Here is a 13,850-nt window from a genome sequence, read left to right as displayed (position 1 = left end):
ACTTAACGGATACATTCAGAACATTCCATCCTAATACAGCAGAGTACACATTCTTTTTTTTTTTTTAAGATTTTATTTATTGACAGAGAGAGACACAGCGAGAGGGGGAACACAAGCAGGGGGAGTGGGAGAGGGAGAAGCAGGCTTCCCATGGAGCAGGGAGCCCGATGGGGGCTTGATCCCAGGACCCTGGGATCATGACCTGAGCCGAAGGCAGACACTTAACAACTGAGCCATCCAGGTGCCCCCAGAGTACACATTCTTTTCAACCACACACAGAACATTCTCCAGAATATATCACATATCAGAAGAGCCCACAAAACAAGTCTCAAAAAAGTCAAAAAGATTGAAGTCATACCGCATCTTTTCTGAGCACAATACTATGAAACTAGAAATCAACCACAAGAAAAAATCTAGAAAGACCACAAATACATGGAGGTTAAGTAACTTGCTACTAAACAGGGGCATGTGGATGGCTTAGTTGGTTAAACATCCAACTCTTGATTTCTGCTCAGGTCATGATCTCAAGGTTGTGAGATTGAGCCCCATGTGGGGCTCCATGCTAAGCATGGAGCCTACTTGGAATTCTCTATCTTCCTCCCCCTCTACCTCTCCTCTCTCTCTCAAATAAATAATCTTAAAAAAAAAAAAAATGCTACTAAACAATGACTGAATCAAGAATTCAAAGAAGAAATAAAAAAAATTACATGGAAACAAATGAAAATAAAAACACAATAGTCCAAAATCCTTGGGATGCAGCCAAAACTGTTCTAAGCCAGAAATTTGTAACAAATACAAGCCTAACTCAAGAAGCAAGAAAAATCTCAAATCAACAACCTAACTTTACAGTTATAGGAGCTAGAAAAAGAACAACAAACAAAACCTAAACCAGCAGAAGGAAGGAAATCATAAAGATTAGAACAGAAATAAATGAGATAGAAACTAAAAAAAACAATAGAACAGATTTATAAAACGGGGAGGTGGTTCTTTGAAAAGATCAATAAAATTGATAAACCTCTAGCCAGATTCATCAAAGAAGGAGAGAAAGAAGAAAAAGTACTCAAATTAATAAAATCACAACCAAAAAGGAGAAATAATAACTAACACCACAGAAATACAATCGTAAGAGAAAATTATGAAAAACTGTATGCCAACAAATTACACAACCTAGAAGAAATGGATAATTTCCTAGAAACATATAGCATACCAAAACTAAGCAGGAAGAAATAGAAAATTTGAAAAGACCAATTACCAGCAAGGAGATTGAATCAGTAATAAAAAAGTTCTCCCAAAACAAAAGTCCAGGAACTTATGGCTTCACGGGCAAATTTTACCAAACATTTAGGGAAGATGCCTATTCTCAAGTAATTCCAAAATAATAGAAGAAGGAAAACTTCCAAATTCATTTGATGTGGCCAGTATCACCCTGATACTAAAACAAGGAAAAGACACCACAGTGAGAACCACAGGCCAGTATCTCTGATGAACAGAGATGCAAAAATCCTTAACAAAATACTAGCTAACTGAATTCAACAGTACATTAAAAAAATCATTCACCAAGATCAAATAGGATTTATTCCCAGAATGGAAGGATGGTTCAATATTTGCAAATCAAGACACTGATAAGGAAAAGGATAAAAACTATATGATCATTTCAATTGATGCAGAAGAAGCATTTGACAAAATAACAACATCCATTCATGATAAAAGCCTTCAGCAAAGTAGGGTTAGAGGGAACATATCTCAACATAATAAAGGCCATATATGAAAACCCAGGGTTACATCATACTCAATGGGGAAACACTGAGTTTCCCACTAAGGTCAAGAATAACACAAGGATGACCACCCTCCTCAATTTTATTCAACATAGTACTGGGAAATCCTAGCCACAGCAATTAGACAACAACATCAAAAAATAAAAGGTATCAGAATTGGTAAGGAAAAAGTAAGACTTTCACTATTTGCAGATAACATGATACTCTATATAGGAAACCCAAAAGAAAGTACCAAAAACAAAAAAAAACCCAAAAACCCTGCTAAAATTGATAAAGGAAGTCAGTAAAGTTGTAGGATACAAAAATTAATGTATAGAAATCTGTTGCATTTCTATGTACCAACAATGAAGCAGCAGAAAGTGAAATTAAGAAAACAGTCCCATTTACAATTGCACCCCAAAATAATAATACCTAGGAATAAACTTAAGCAAAGAAGTGAAAGACCTATACTCTAAAAACTATAAAATACTGATGAAGGAAATTGAACACAACATAAAGAAATGGAAATGCATTCCATACTCATGGATTGGAAGAACAAATATTGTTAAAATGTTTATACTACCCAAAGCAATCTACACATTTAAGGCAATCCCTATCAAAATACCAATGACATTTGCACAGAACTGGAACAAACTATCTTAAAATTTATATGGAACCACAAAAGACCCTGAATAGCCAAAGTAATTTTGAAAAAGAAAAGCAAGGGTGGAGATATCACAATTTCAGCCTTCAAGTTATATTACAAAGCTGTAGTGATCAAAACAGTGTGGTATTGTCGCAAAAATAGGCACGTAGATCAATGGAACAGAACATAAAACCCAGAAATGAACCCACAAATATTGTCAATTAATCTTCAACAAAGCAAGAAAGAATAGCTAATGGTAAAAAGACAGTCTTTTCAACAACTGGTGTTGGGAAAACTGCTCAGGTACATGAAAAAGAATGAAACTGGACCACTTTCTTACACCATACACAAAAATAAACTGAAAATGGGTTAAAGACCTAATGGTGAGACCTGAAACCATAAAAATCCTAGAGGAGAGTACAGACAGCAATTTCTCTAACATCAGCCATAGCAACATTTTTCTAGATCTACTCATAAGGCAAGGGAAATAAAAACAAAAATAAACTGTTGGGACTACATCACAATAAAAAAGATTCTGCACAACAAAGGAAACAAGAAATCTCAAAAGCAAACTACAGAATGGGGGAAGATATTTGCAAATGACGTATCTGATAAAGGGTTAGCATCCCAAATATATAAGGAACTTAGACAATTCAACATTCAAAAAACAAATAATCCAATTAAAAATGGGCAGAACACATGAACAGACATTTCTCCAAAGAAGAATTATAGATGGCCAACAGACACATGAAAAGTTGCTCAACATCACTGATCATCAGGGAAATGCAAATCAAAAATACAATGAGATATCACCTCACACCTGTCAAAATGGCTAAAAGCAACAACACAAGAAGCAACAGATGTTGGCAAAGATGTGGAGAAAGGGGAACCCTTTTTCAGTGTTGGTGGGAATGCAAACTGGTGCAATCACTATGAAAAATGGTATGGAGGTTCTTCAGAAAGTTAAAAATAAAACTACCCTACTATGAAGTAATTGCACTATGGGGTATTTATTTACCCACAAAATACAAAAACTCTAATTCAAAGGTATACATTCACCAGTTTTTTTATAGCAGCATTATTTACAATAGCCAAATCACCAAAGCAGTTTAAGTATCCATTGATAGATGAATGGATAAAGAAGATGTGGTATATGAGTACAATGGGATATTATTCAGTCCTAAAAAAGAATGAAATATTGCCATTTGTAATGACATGGATGGAGACAGAGTATAATCCTAAGCAAAAGAAGCCAGTCAGAGAAAGACAAATACCATATAATTTCACTCATATGTGGAACTTAAGAAACAAAACAAAGAAGCAAAGGGAAATAGAGAGAGAGAGAGAAACCAAGAAATAAACTCTTAACTATAGAAAACAAACTGATGATTACTAGAAAGGAGGTGGGTGGGCTATAGGTAAAATAGGTGATGTGGATTAAGGAGAGCATTTATCAGGATGAACACAGGTATATGGAAGTGTTAAATATACTACATTGTACACCTGAAACTGATATAACACTGTATGTTGACAATACTGGAATTAAAATAAAATTGAAAAAAAAAAGAAATTCTACTTAATAATACAAAGGAACAAATTAATGATACACATAACATCAATGAATCACAAATGCCTTATTCTTAGTAAAGGAAGTCAGACTGACAGGATTTCAAGTGCATGATCCATCTGTATGACATTCTTGAAAGGATAAAACTAGAGAAACAGAACAAAGCCCAGTGGATAGCAGGGTCTGGAGTGGGAAAAATGTTTGTCTACAAAGAGGAAAATTACTTTTATTAATGTTATGATATTTTAATATTAAATTATACATGTTAGAATATAACATACACGGCCTATGTATATTACATGTAAATCAAATTGCTATCTATATGTAACAGAGAAATTAAATTATATGTAATAAATGTGTAGTTTAAATGAATTGTATATGTGACACATACACAAAAATATATCTTAGAAATTGATAAAAATTCGATAATTGCCTAAAATTAGAACACCTAGAGTTATTTTAATTTTGGTTAATTTTCTTCCATTTTAAGTATGCATATGTATATATTTGTGTATAGTTATTTATATACATGATTTTGATAGTCCTATATAATTTATTTTCAGTTAAAATGCAATAATGATTAGTTCAAATGCCTCAGTCTAACTTTTGCGTATTATTTCTTCAAATACTGATACTACTAATTAGTAATAACACTAACATCAATAAAGACCAATAGCTACGTTTAGTTTTCACAATAACCCCAGAAACGTGATGTTACTGTTTTAAATTTTGTAATTTTGAGCCTTAGATTAAGTTCACTTTCAGAAATTAGGGAGGGGAAAGTGTTGAAGATGGAAGAAAAGCTATTTATTTGAAAAAAAAAATCACTTATATGGGACCATTATATATTTATCTCTCCAAATGTAATATGTAATAATGTTTTTAATTTTCTCAGATCCTCAAAATTCCCTTTGTCACATAAGACTTTTAATTTTATGTAGCAGAATTTTATTTCATATCTTGTTTTATTTATGAATTTATCTCTTTATTATTAAATTTCATGTTTAACCTAAAAATAGATGGAACAGTATTTATAGAAACCAGGTTTTGCTCTTACTGTTTCCCAAATATTTATTTATGCAAATTAATTTTAAGAATGAATTTTCCCATTATTTTGGATGATTTATTATATTTAGAATTATTATACCTTATACATTATTTTTCAGGTATGAAAACTAGGTATTTCTATGCTTTTTATTTTGTGTTGCAGGTGTGTTTCAATTATTACAACTTAAAAACCTATAGTTTTTGTGCACTTAAAAATATATGAGGATCTCATGTTGCATTTTTTAATACAGTACAATAAAACAACACAACACAAAACAAAACAAAAACATATATCTTTATATTTATAGCACTGGACTCCATTTATTCTCTTCTACTCTTTTTTTTAAAAACTATCATTTTTCATTTTCACCTAAACTTTAAAATTGTTTTCCAAAATTATTTTGAAAAAGAAAAATATATTAAAAAATTGGACTTTTCAACAAACATGCTTTAGGCCATTAGACAATAGTTAACATATTTGAAACTCAAATGAAAAAGATGTTAGTCTAGAATTTTATATAAAGCCAAATTGAGTTTTAGTTTTATAACTAAACTTACCCACCATGGCAGAAATCCCTGCCTCACTTATTCAAAAAATGTGAACTTGTTGGCTCTTAACCTTTCTTTCAGAATCAAATGAAGTATATGGGAAGCACTTAGCACAGTTTTTGGTCCAGTTTAAATGGTAATTATTCTTATTATCAGTAATTTCCATATACTACATTTACCAATATAAAAACCCCTTTGTATAAAAAGTTCTCCAAAGATGGCATAAATAAGCATTTCAGATTGATGTAACTATCAATGAAATCTATTCTGTCTTTTCTGTATGTGTGTATAAATATGAATACATAAATTTATATGTTAATTTCATCCAATAAATTATAAACTACACCAAGAGTATATGTATTACATATAAAGACTGAACTGTAGCTTCTCAAAAGTTTCCATTATAAAGTGCCTCAATTTTCATAATACATAACAGATAATGCAGGTAATTCATACAGATTATAATGGAAGACTTGGGTGTATCACCCCAGGAGAGTAAGGAAAAAAGAAAACTGGTGCTATACCCTTATAACAACAGCCATTGAAGGATTTTTTTTTTTTTTTAAATAAACGTTGCTTAGCGTTCTAGTAGAAAGATATTCTTATATTCTTTGTATAATTTATTTTTATAGTATATCTTAAGTATTCACAAATGTATAGCTAAATATGCTTTCTTTGAACTTATAGTTCATGATTCTTTATGGATAACAAAAAAATTTACAACTAAACACAACATAAATTAAAAACCATAATTTTCTTAATAACATCCTTGCCATAAAGGTAATACCATGTTAAAACTAAATTACAAATATTGAGCTAATTCTATGTTTTATATTATTGTCTTCACTTGTTATCAGTTATTTTTCTTATTTTGAGCTTGTTGGGTCATTACTGATGTTATTGCCTTTATAATTGTCTTATATTCTATCCCTTTAATGATTTTAAAAACTATCACCCATTATTCTTAATGGGTCAATAAAAATTATACCTCAAGAATCAATAAAGGGAAGAATCAAAGCCCTTGTCAACTGTATATCAGCAATATGTGTTTCATATGTGGTCAGATAGGAGTCTATGGGAACGGTTAAAGCATTCAGCTCCCATAGTGCTTACACAGGAAGAGTAAATAGTAATCCTGGTTTGTGTATAGAAATGACTCTTGGGTTGTGCTGATGCTGATGGAACAGCTCTGTTGCTATGGCCCTAAACGAGCTTTGGGTTTAAAATCTACTTGCATGGAAACGGTGCCTAAGGGATGTGGATGTGATAAAAAAAAAAATCACATTTTTAATTAAAAAATATACGAAACAAAGCCCAAAATGTTGATATCTGTTATAAGTTTCTAGAACTACATGAAGTCAATATTATTCACAATATTTCCTATTTCTACATTTAAATTTTACAGCAGGTCTATATGAGCCAAAATTATTAAGTCTTACACTGGCTTTAAATATTATTTTTTCATGGGGCGCCTGGGTGGCCCCATGTTGGGCTCCACGATCAGCATGGAGTCTGCTTGAGATTCTCTCTCCCTTTCCTTCTGCCCCTCCCACTTGTGCTCTCTCTCTAAAATAAATAAATCTTAAAAAAATATCTTCTTTCATACTAGGCTTTCTGCCTCTTAGTAAGGAAAGTTCAAACAACAATAGCCATTTCTCTATTAATAATCAGTGTGGTGTTTATAAAAGTCATACTTCAGGGCACCTGGGTGGCTCACACGGTTAAGTGTCCAAGTCTTGATTTCAGCTCAGGTCATGATCTCAGGGTCCTGTAATCGAGCTCTGCACTGGGCTTCCCACTCAGCGGGGAGTCTACTTGTCTCCCTCTCCTTCTGCCCCTCCCCCTGCTCACTCTGCCTCTCTCAAATAAATAAATAAATATTTAAAAAATAAAAGTCATACTTTTTTCAAATACATTTAGTATGGGAAAATATAGCTTTCTCTCTCTCCTACTCGCTTGCAAAATTTCAATTGAAAGTGGAAAAAGTTAGAGTCAAAGTTCAATGGATTTATTTCCCCCCATTTCAATATTGTCCCTTTTTTTTGGTAAATAAAATCCATTTGTATATTAGTTTGGGTGATGATAGTTACAATGAGTAAGGCCAAACTAATGCCATTTAGTAATTAGCATTAGGTTAACAGGGTTAATTTTAGATAATAGGGACAATATAGCCAGTGAGAGAGAAAAAGAGAGAAAGATTTTTTTTTCATTTTTATTTTTTATTTTTTTTAAAGATTTTATTTACTTATTTGAGAGAGAGAGAATGAGAGAGAGCACACGAGAAGGGGGAGGGTCAGACGGAGAAGCAGACTCCCTGCTGAGCAGGGAGCCCGATGCGGGACTTGATCCAGGGACTCCAGGATCATGACCTGAGCTGAAGGCAGTCGCTTAACCAACTGAGCTACCCAGGCGCCCCAGAGAGAAAGATTTTATATTCATATAAGTATTGATAGAATCTAAGCCAGAACAAAGGCAAGGCAAGTTAAAAGGGTCTTCTTTGACCATAAAAAATTCTGAAGACTGTGGTCACAACCTTTGGTACAATTAGATAGAGTTGCTATTTTTCTTAATATCCCAGAAAAATTTTAATAGATTCTGTCAAGACTGAAAACTCATCTTTAAATTATCACTTGAAATCAGGGTATTATGTTGATTGAGAGTTGTAGGGGAAAGCCACTTAAGATGATAAAAGTTCTAAGTGTTTTCTCTTTGAGATTTTATTTATTTATTTGAGAGAGAGAGTGAGAGAAAGAGAGCACGAGTGGGGTGGAGGGGCAGAGGGAGAGGGAGAAATAGACTCTTGCTGAGCAGGGAGGCCAACGTGAGACTCAATCCCAGGACCCCGGGATCATGACCTGAGCCGAAGGCAGATGCTTAACTGACTGAGCCACCCAGGTGTCTCTAAGTGTTTTCTCTTTGACAACAGAACATATGTATTGATGGAAAGAAATTTGAATTACCTACTATCTTTTAAGACAGTATTATGTTTAAGAATGCGTACTTCTCTAATATTTTACATGTTAAAGTCTATGCATCACAGTTTCATGAAATTTAATTTATTCATACCAAGAACAAAAACCTAACTCTACATTACTATAAGATAAATATAGGATAAAATGGAAAGTGTCATTTTATTGTAGTAAGAACGTGTAACATGAGATTAACCCTTTCAATAACATTTTAAGTGTACAATATTGTTAACTTTAGGCACAATGTTGTACAGATCTCTAGAAGTTAATCATCTTGTGTAACTGAAATTTTAAACCTGTTAATTAGCAACTTCCCATTTCCCCATCCCTAACCTCTGGTAACAACCAATCTATTTTATGCTTCTGTGAGTTTGGCCTTTTTATATATCTTGTATAAGTGGAATCAAACAGTATTTATTCTCCCATGAGTGGCTTATTTCACCTAGCATAATATTCTCCAGGTTTATGCATGTTGCAGAATTTCCTTTTTTTTTAAGGCTGCATACAATGCCATTGTATGTAAATGCCACATTATTTTTTATCCATTCATCCATCAGTAAGTATTTAGGTTGTTTCTCATTTTAGTTATTATGAACAATGCTGCAATGAACATGGGACTGAAGATATCTCTTGGAGATCCTGATTTCTGTTATTTTATAAAAATACTCAGAAGTGGGATTGCTGTATCATATGGTAATATTACTTTTAATTTTTTGAAGGAATTTCCATACTATTTTCCATAATGGCTGTACCATTTACATTCCCACCAATAGTATGTAAGTTTTTCAGTTTCTCCATATCCTCACCAACACTTGCTTTTTGTTTAGTTTTGTTTTTTATAATGGCCATCTTAACAGGTGTGAGGTAATATCTCATTGTGGTTTTGATTTACATATCCCTGATGATTAGCAATGTTGATCATCTTTTCATATGTGTTGACCATTTATATGTCTTCTATGGAGAAATGTTCATTCAGGTCCTTTGTCCATGTTTTATTTACTTTTTCTTTTTCTTTTTGCTATTGATTTGTAGAAGTACCTTATATATTTTGGCAATCATTCTTCATCAGATAGTATAGAACCTAAGGCTAGTTCTCGGACAGTGACAACAAGACAACATTTACGGAAAATCAGGACTTGACTTACCATTATTTTAACTAGAACAATATCAGAGAAAAAAAAAATATTAGTTATCCAGTGCAGTAAATAAAGTCAGAGATGTTTCCAGTATAAATTCCATCACAGATCACCCCCAACCTGGATAACACAGATGCTTTCTTTTTCTCTCTTTTCACATGCAACAAGCACCAAGTATTCTATCTTTTACTAAAGGTGGGGAGGGAAGCTCTTGAATATTTCTCTTCACCTTTGTTTCCAATTTTGCATTACTTCTCTACTTTACCAACATTCTCTATTATATTACTATCTTACTTTGTCCTTTTAAGTATTTCTTCTGTTTTCTTTCCCTCTTCCACAGAACAACAAAAGTTTTCTTGTTGAAAATGGAATTTGACCATGTCATGCTACTGTTTGAGGACCTTAATTCAATTGCTGTTTTCAAAGATAAAACATAAACCCTCTACAATGAGATAAAAGATCTTTTACAAAATGTTCCAACCTTCCTTTTCTGTGTGTTGTGACTCTGTTAAATTAACACTTGTTAAGTAGAGCCCAGGGAATCGGATGGTAAGCCAAGGTTGAATAAAAGACCACAAGAGAATCAAAATAGAGACGTTTATTACTCACAAGTCTTGGAGGAAACACAAGGCATGCCTCAAGGGTCCACAAGGGGAGGTCAAGGTAGGGTGCCGGCCACAGGATCTGGGGTACATGACTTTATTAGGGTCTGTTGGTCAAATTTTTTGGGATTCCTAGGCTAAGCCTAGATTGGTCAATTCAAACCCCAAAAAGGTGGGGTTTTGGTAAGCTCTGCTTTGGTAAGGTCTTATCTAAGGGACACACAAGGAGAAAGCCCTGGGGGGGGGAGGTGAGAGAGACTGTTTATCACAAGGACCATTGCAGGAACTTATATTTCCTTGTGATTCTGAGGATTGCTATATAGAACATGCACTTGCATGAGATACTAATGACAGTTTTAGGTTCCCAGCAGCCCACTTGGCCAAACAAAATGGATGCTGAGGCAGCAATACCATGGGATAGCTTAGTCAAAATCTTGATACTATGACATTTACCAACATTATTTCTACTGCCCTCTGCTAACCTATGTGCAAGGCAGTATAATTTGTTCATAACTTTCTTTGTACCTTTTCTTTCCAATTTAATATTCTTGACAGGATATTTGGATTCAATGAAAACTAGCTCTTATCTTCCCTTTTGTCAGGCCTTCCCTCATTCTCTTAGCCAGAAATAAATGCTACTTTTCTCTATATCTACAACATATTGTTAAAATTGCTATTGTAGCACTCAGTATATTGGATTATTTTGCCATTAGTCATTTATCCATCTGTGTTATCCATTACACTGTGATTTCCTTGAAAATGAAAAACTTTTGGTCATTATTGTATTTCCAGCTCTAGCACAATTTTTTGAACATAGCAGGTGTTTAATCAATATCTATTATATTTTCAGATTTTGTTAACAGTTTAAGAATTTAATTCTATGTAAATACTTATTGTTTTATTAATAATTTATTAAATATATAATTATAAAATATATATAAATGTTTATGTATATATATAGTTAAAAGATGAACCTATTTGTGGGCATAACTTAATGATAATAAATGATAGTTTGAAGAAGTTTGTCAAAATCTGAATGAAACAACACATGTTTTATTTTATCCCAGAATTTCATCATTCTAGTATTTTTCCAATATTATGTTTCACAAACCAGTCATTGTTTACCACAGGCTTTACATAGTCTTATTTTACATTTTTTAATTAAAGATTTTAGATATTTGCTTTTGATGTAAAGCCTATGGTTTTAGTTTGTGGTAATGAATGTTACTTTCTAAAAAGAAAAAAAAAACTTGATATTATTATAGCTCCCACATATAATAATTTAGAAAATATTAATATATTACCTCAGATACAACAAAAAATATATTCATCTTTCACTCAATCACATTTCTAAATTTATCTATAGCTACACACCAGTTGTTATTAAAAATAAGGCTGATTAACTCCTTGCAATAAGTTGACTTTGAATAATTTGGTTTTAAATTTGAACTGAATTTGGGAAGGTGCCAGATGAAATAGGATGGCCATCTGCACCATATGGTCTTGGAAAGGTTGCTAATGTCTAAGTACTAAGGAAGAAGTCCAGAAAGTTTCATCCCTTACTGGAAGAATTATATCAGCCTCTACTGCAAAAACGTCAACATTGAAGAGTGTATCCTAAGTAGTAGGACCAAAATCGGGCCCTAAGAGATTTTAGAAAGACTTAACACCTAAGGCTAAGGGAATGATGATGTGTTTATGGCAACTAAGATTAAAGAAAATGTACAATTATCTCTTTGTGGCAAATCAGAGAAACAAAAAGGATAAATTGCCATAATAATAAGAGGTGTCAAACTAAGATAAGCAAAATAAATCATACATATCATATTATAGACAAAGATCATAGAAATGAATTGATATCAAAAGTTCTGGAATAGTTACTAGTTAAAAAACAAGAAGAATATAAAAAAAAATTGATTCAATGCTTGTCCCAAGTGTAATTTTGTGAAGACAGCAATTTGTTTTATTCTATTGTAGCATAAATAGGAACATTTCACATTTTGCTGAAAACAAAGGACATTGTGGCTTATGCCCAAGAGAATGTTTATTCGTCTAGCTTTTTGTGTTGGCAATTAGAATGTAAAAATTTGAATAGTTTACTTTTCTTTTTGCCTTTGGCGATTTTAGGTTTGTTGCTTTGTACCTTATATGTGGTCTGGTCACTATATAAAGAGAAATCATACTTAATGATGCCTTAATTTTTTTTGCATGGATTTATTTATAGACTATATCTTATTGGTGTTAATTTCCTTTCCCCGGTAGACTAGAATATACAAATGGCTTAGGTACAATACAGATAAAAGAAAACACACACTTATTGACTGTAGCTCAATAATGTAAGAGATACTGTGTCAGCAAACAGTCTAGTGCAAGCAAATTCCCCCAGTATATGGACTAAAAATCAACTATCCTTACACATCAAACAGTGTAAACTTAGCCACATAGGTTTCTCTTCCTCATGTCCCTCCCCGTCGCCCCTCCCACACTTAATTATCTAGATTGATGAGGGTCCTTTTCTGTCATCAGAATTAAAAGGCAAATCAGACCTAAAAACAAAATAATCTGAAAATGATCTAATTGATATTTGAATCTTTAGCCTAACCTCCAGAATTTATCCGTTGAGAATTATATGTAGCTAAGTGTTCTGATGAGGGAAAAATTAAAGTTTTAAGTTTCATTTAGTTTTTGAAAACTGCTCTGCTTTTGGATTGCCACCAACTTTTAACTACATCTTACATATAGAAGAACAATATTCAGCCAGCTTCTTTGGAGTAGGACCAATTATGAGCCCCCGTAAGTTACATAAATGTAAGACAAGTAATATATACTGTTTTGTAAGAAGGGAAAGATGTTACAGAATGCTTTCTGTGCCCTTTCAAAGATAGTCTTTTATCAAAACTCTTATCCAAACAGTTACTGGTGTGTAACTTAGAGGAAAAAATAGGGAGCTTCCTGGGAGAAAGGAGATTGACCAGATCCCTTTGGGGATTCATTACTATTAGAAGATTTCAAAAGTATGAAAATGATGCTAACTGAAGATGTTGGACAGTAAGAGACAGGAAGTGGCTGCAAACTTGAACAGTTACCTAGGCACCCAAATATATTTGAACTTTATATAGGTGAATTATGAGGAAATGGATTCAAATGAATTACTGAAACTGTGTTCCTTTATTTAATTTATTTATTTTTATAGTTGGGGGTCAAAACTATGGGAACTGAATCTAACTAGTGTACATTAAAGGTATATGTTATCCTAGCATAACCTGCAGAGTTGTTGAATCACTATGTTGTGTAGGGGCCAAAAGCAGGCTGCCCCAAATGTGCCACTTTGGCACATTGATTATTTTAAATAAAAGTTACTTAAGCGATAGCCTATGTGGGAAGGACACTCAAACTTTGCTCTATCCACCTGAAAACAATAAATAAATCTCCCATGTGAAATGTACCCTTCCTATACCAGTTGGTATAGAGACATGCTTAGCACCAGATACGGGAAATTTAGAGCTGAGGAGGTTGTACAAAAAAACCCTCATTACTTTTTACTAATTTACTACCCCAGCCCAAGTTCTGTTTAGAATTC

The sequence above is a fragment of the Phoca vitulina genome, unplaced genomic scaffold (genome assembly GCF_004348235.1).
Source record: "Phoca vitulina isolate PV1807 unplaced genomic scaffold, GSC_HSeal_1.0 scaffold67, whole genome shotgun sequence".
NCBI lineage: Eukaryota > Metazoa > Chordata > Mammalia > Carnivora > Phocidae > Phoca > Phoca vitulina.
The sequence above is the reverse complement of the archived record's forward strand: the minus strand, read 5'-3'. Positions refer to the sequence as shown.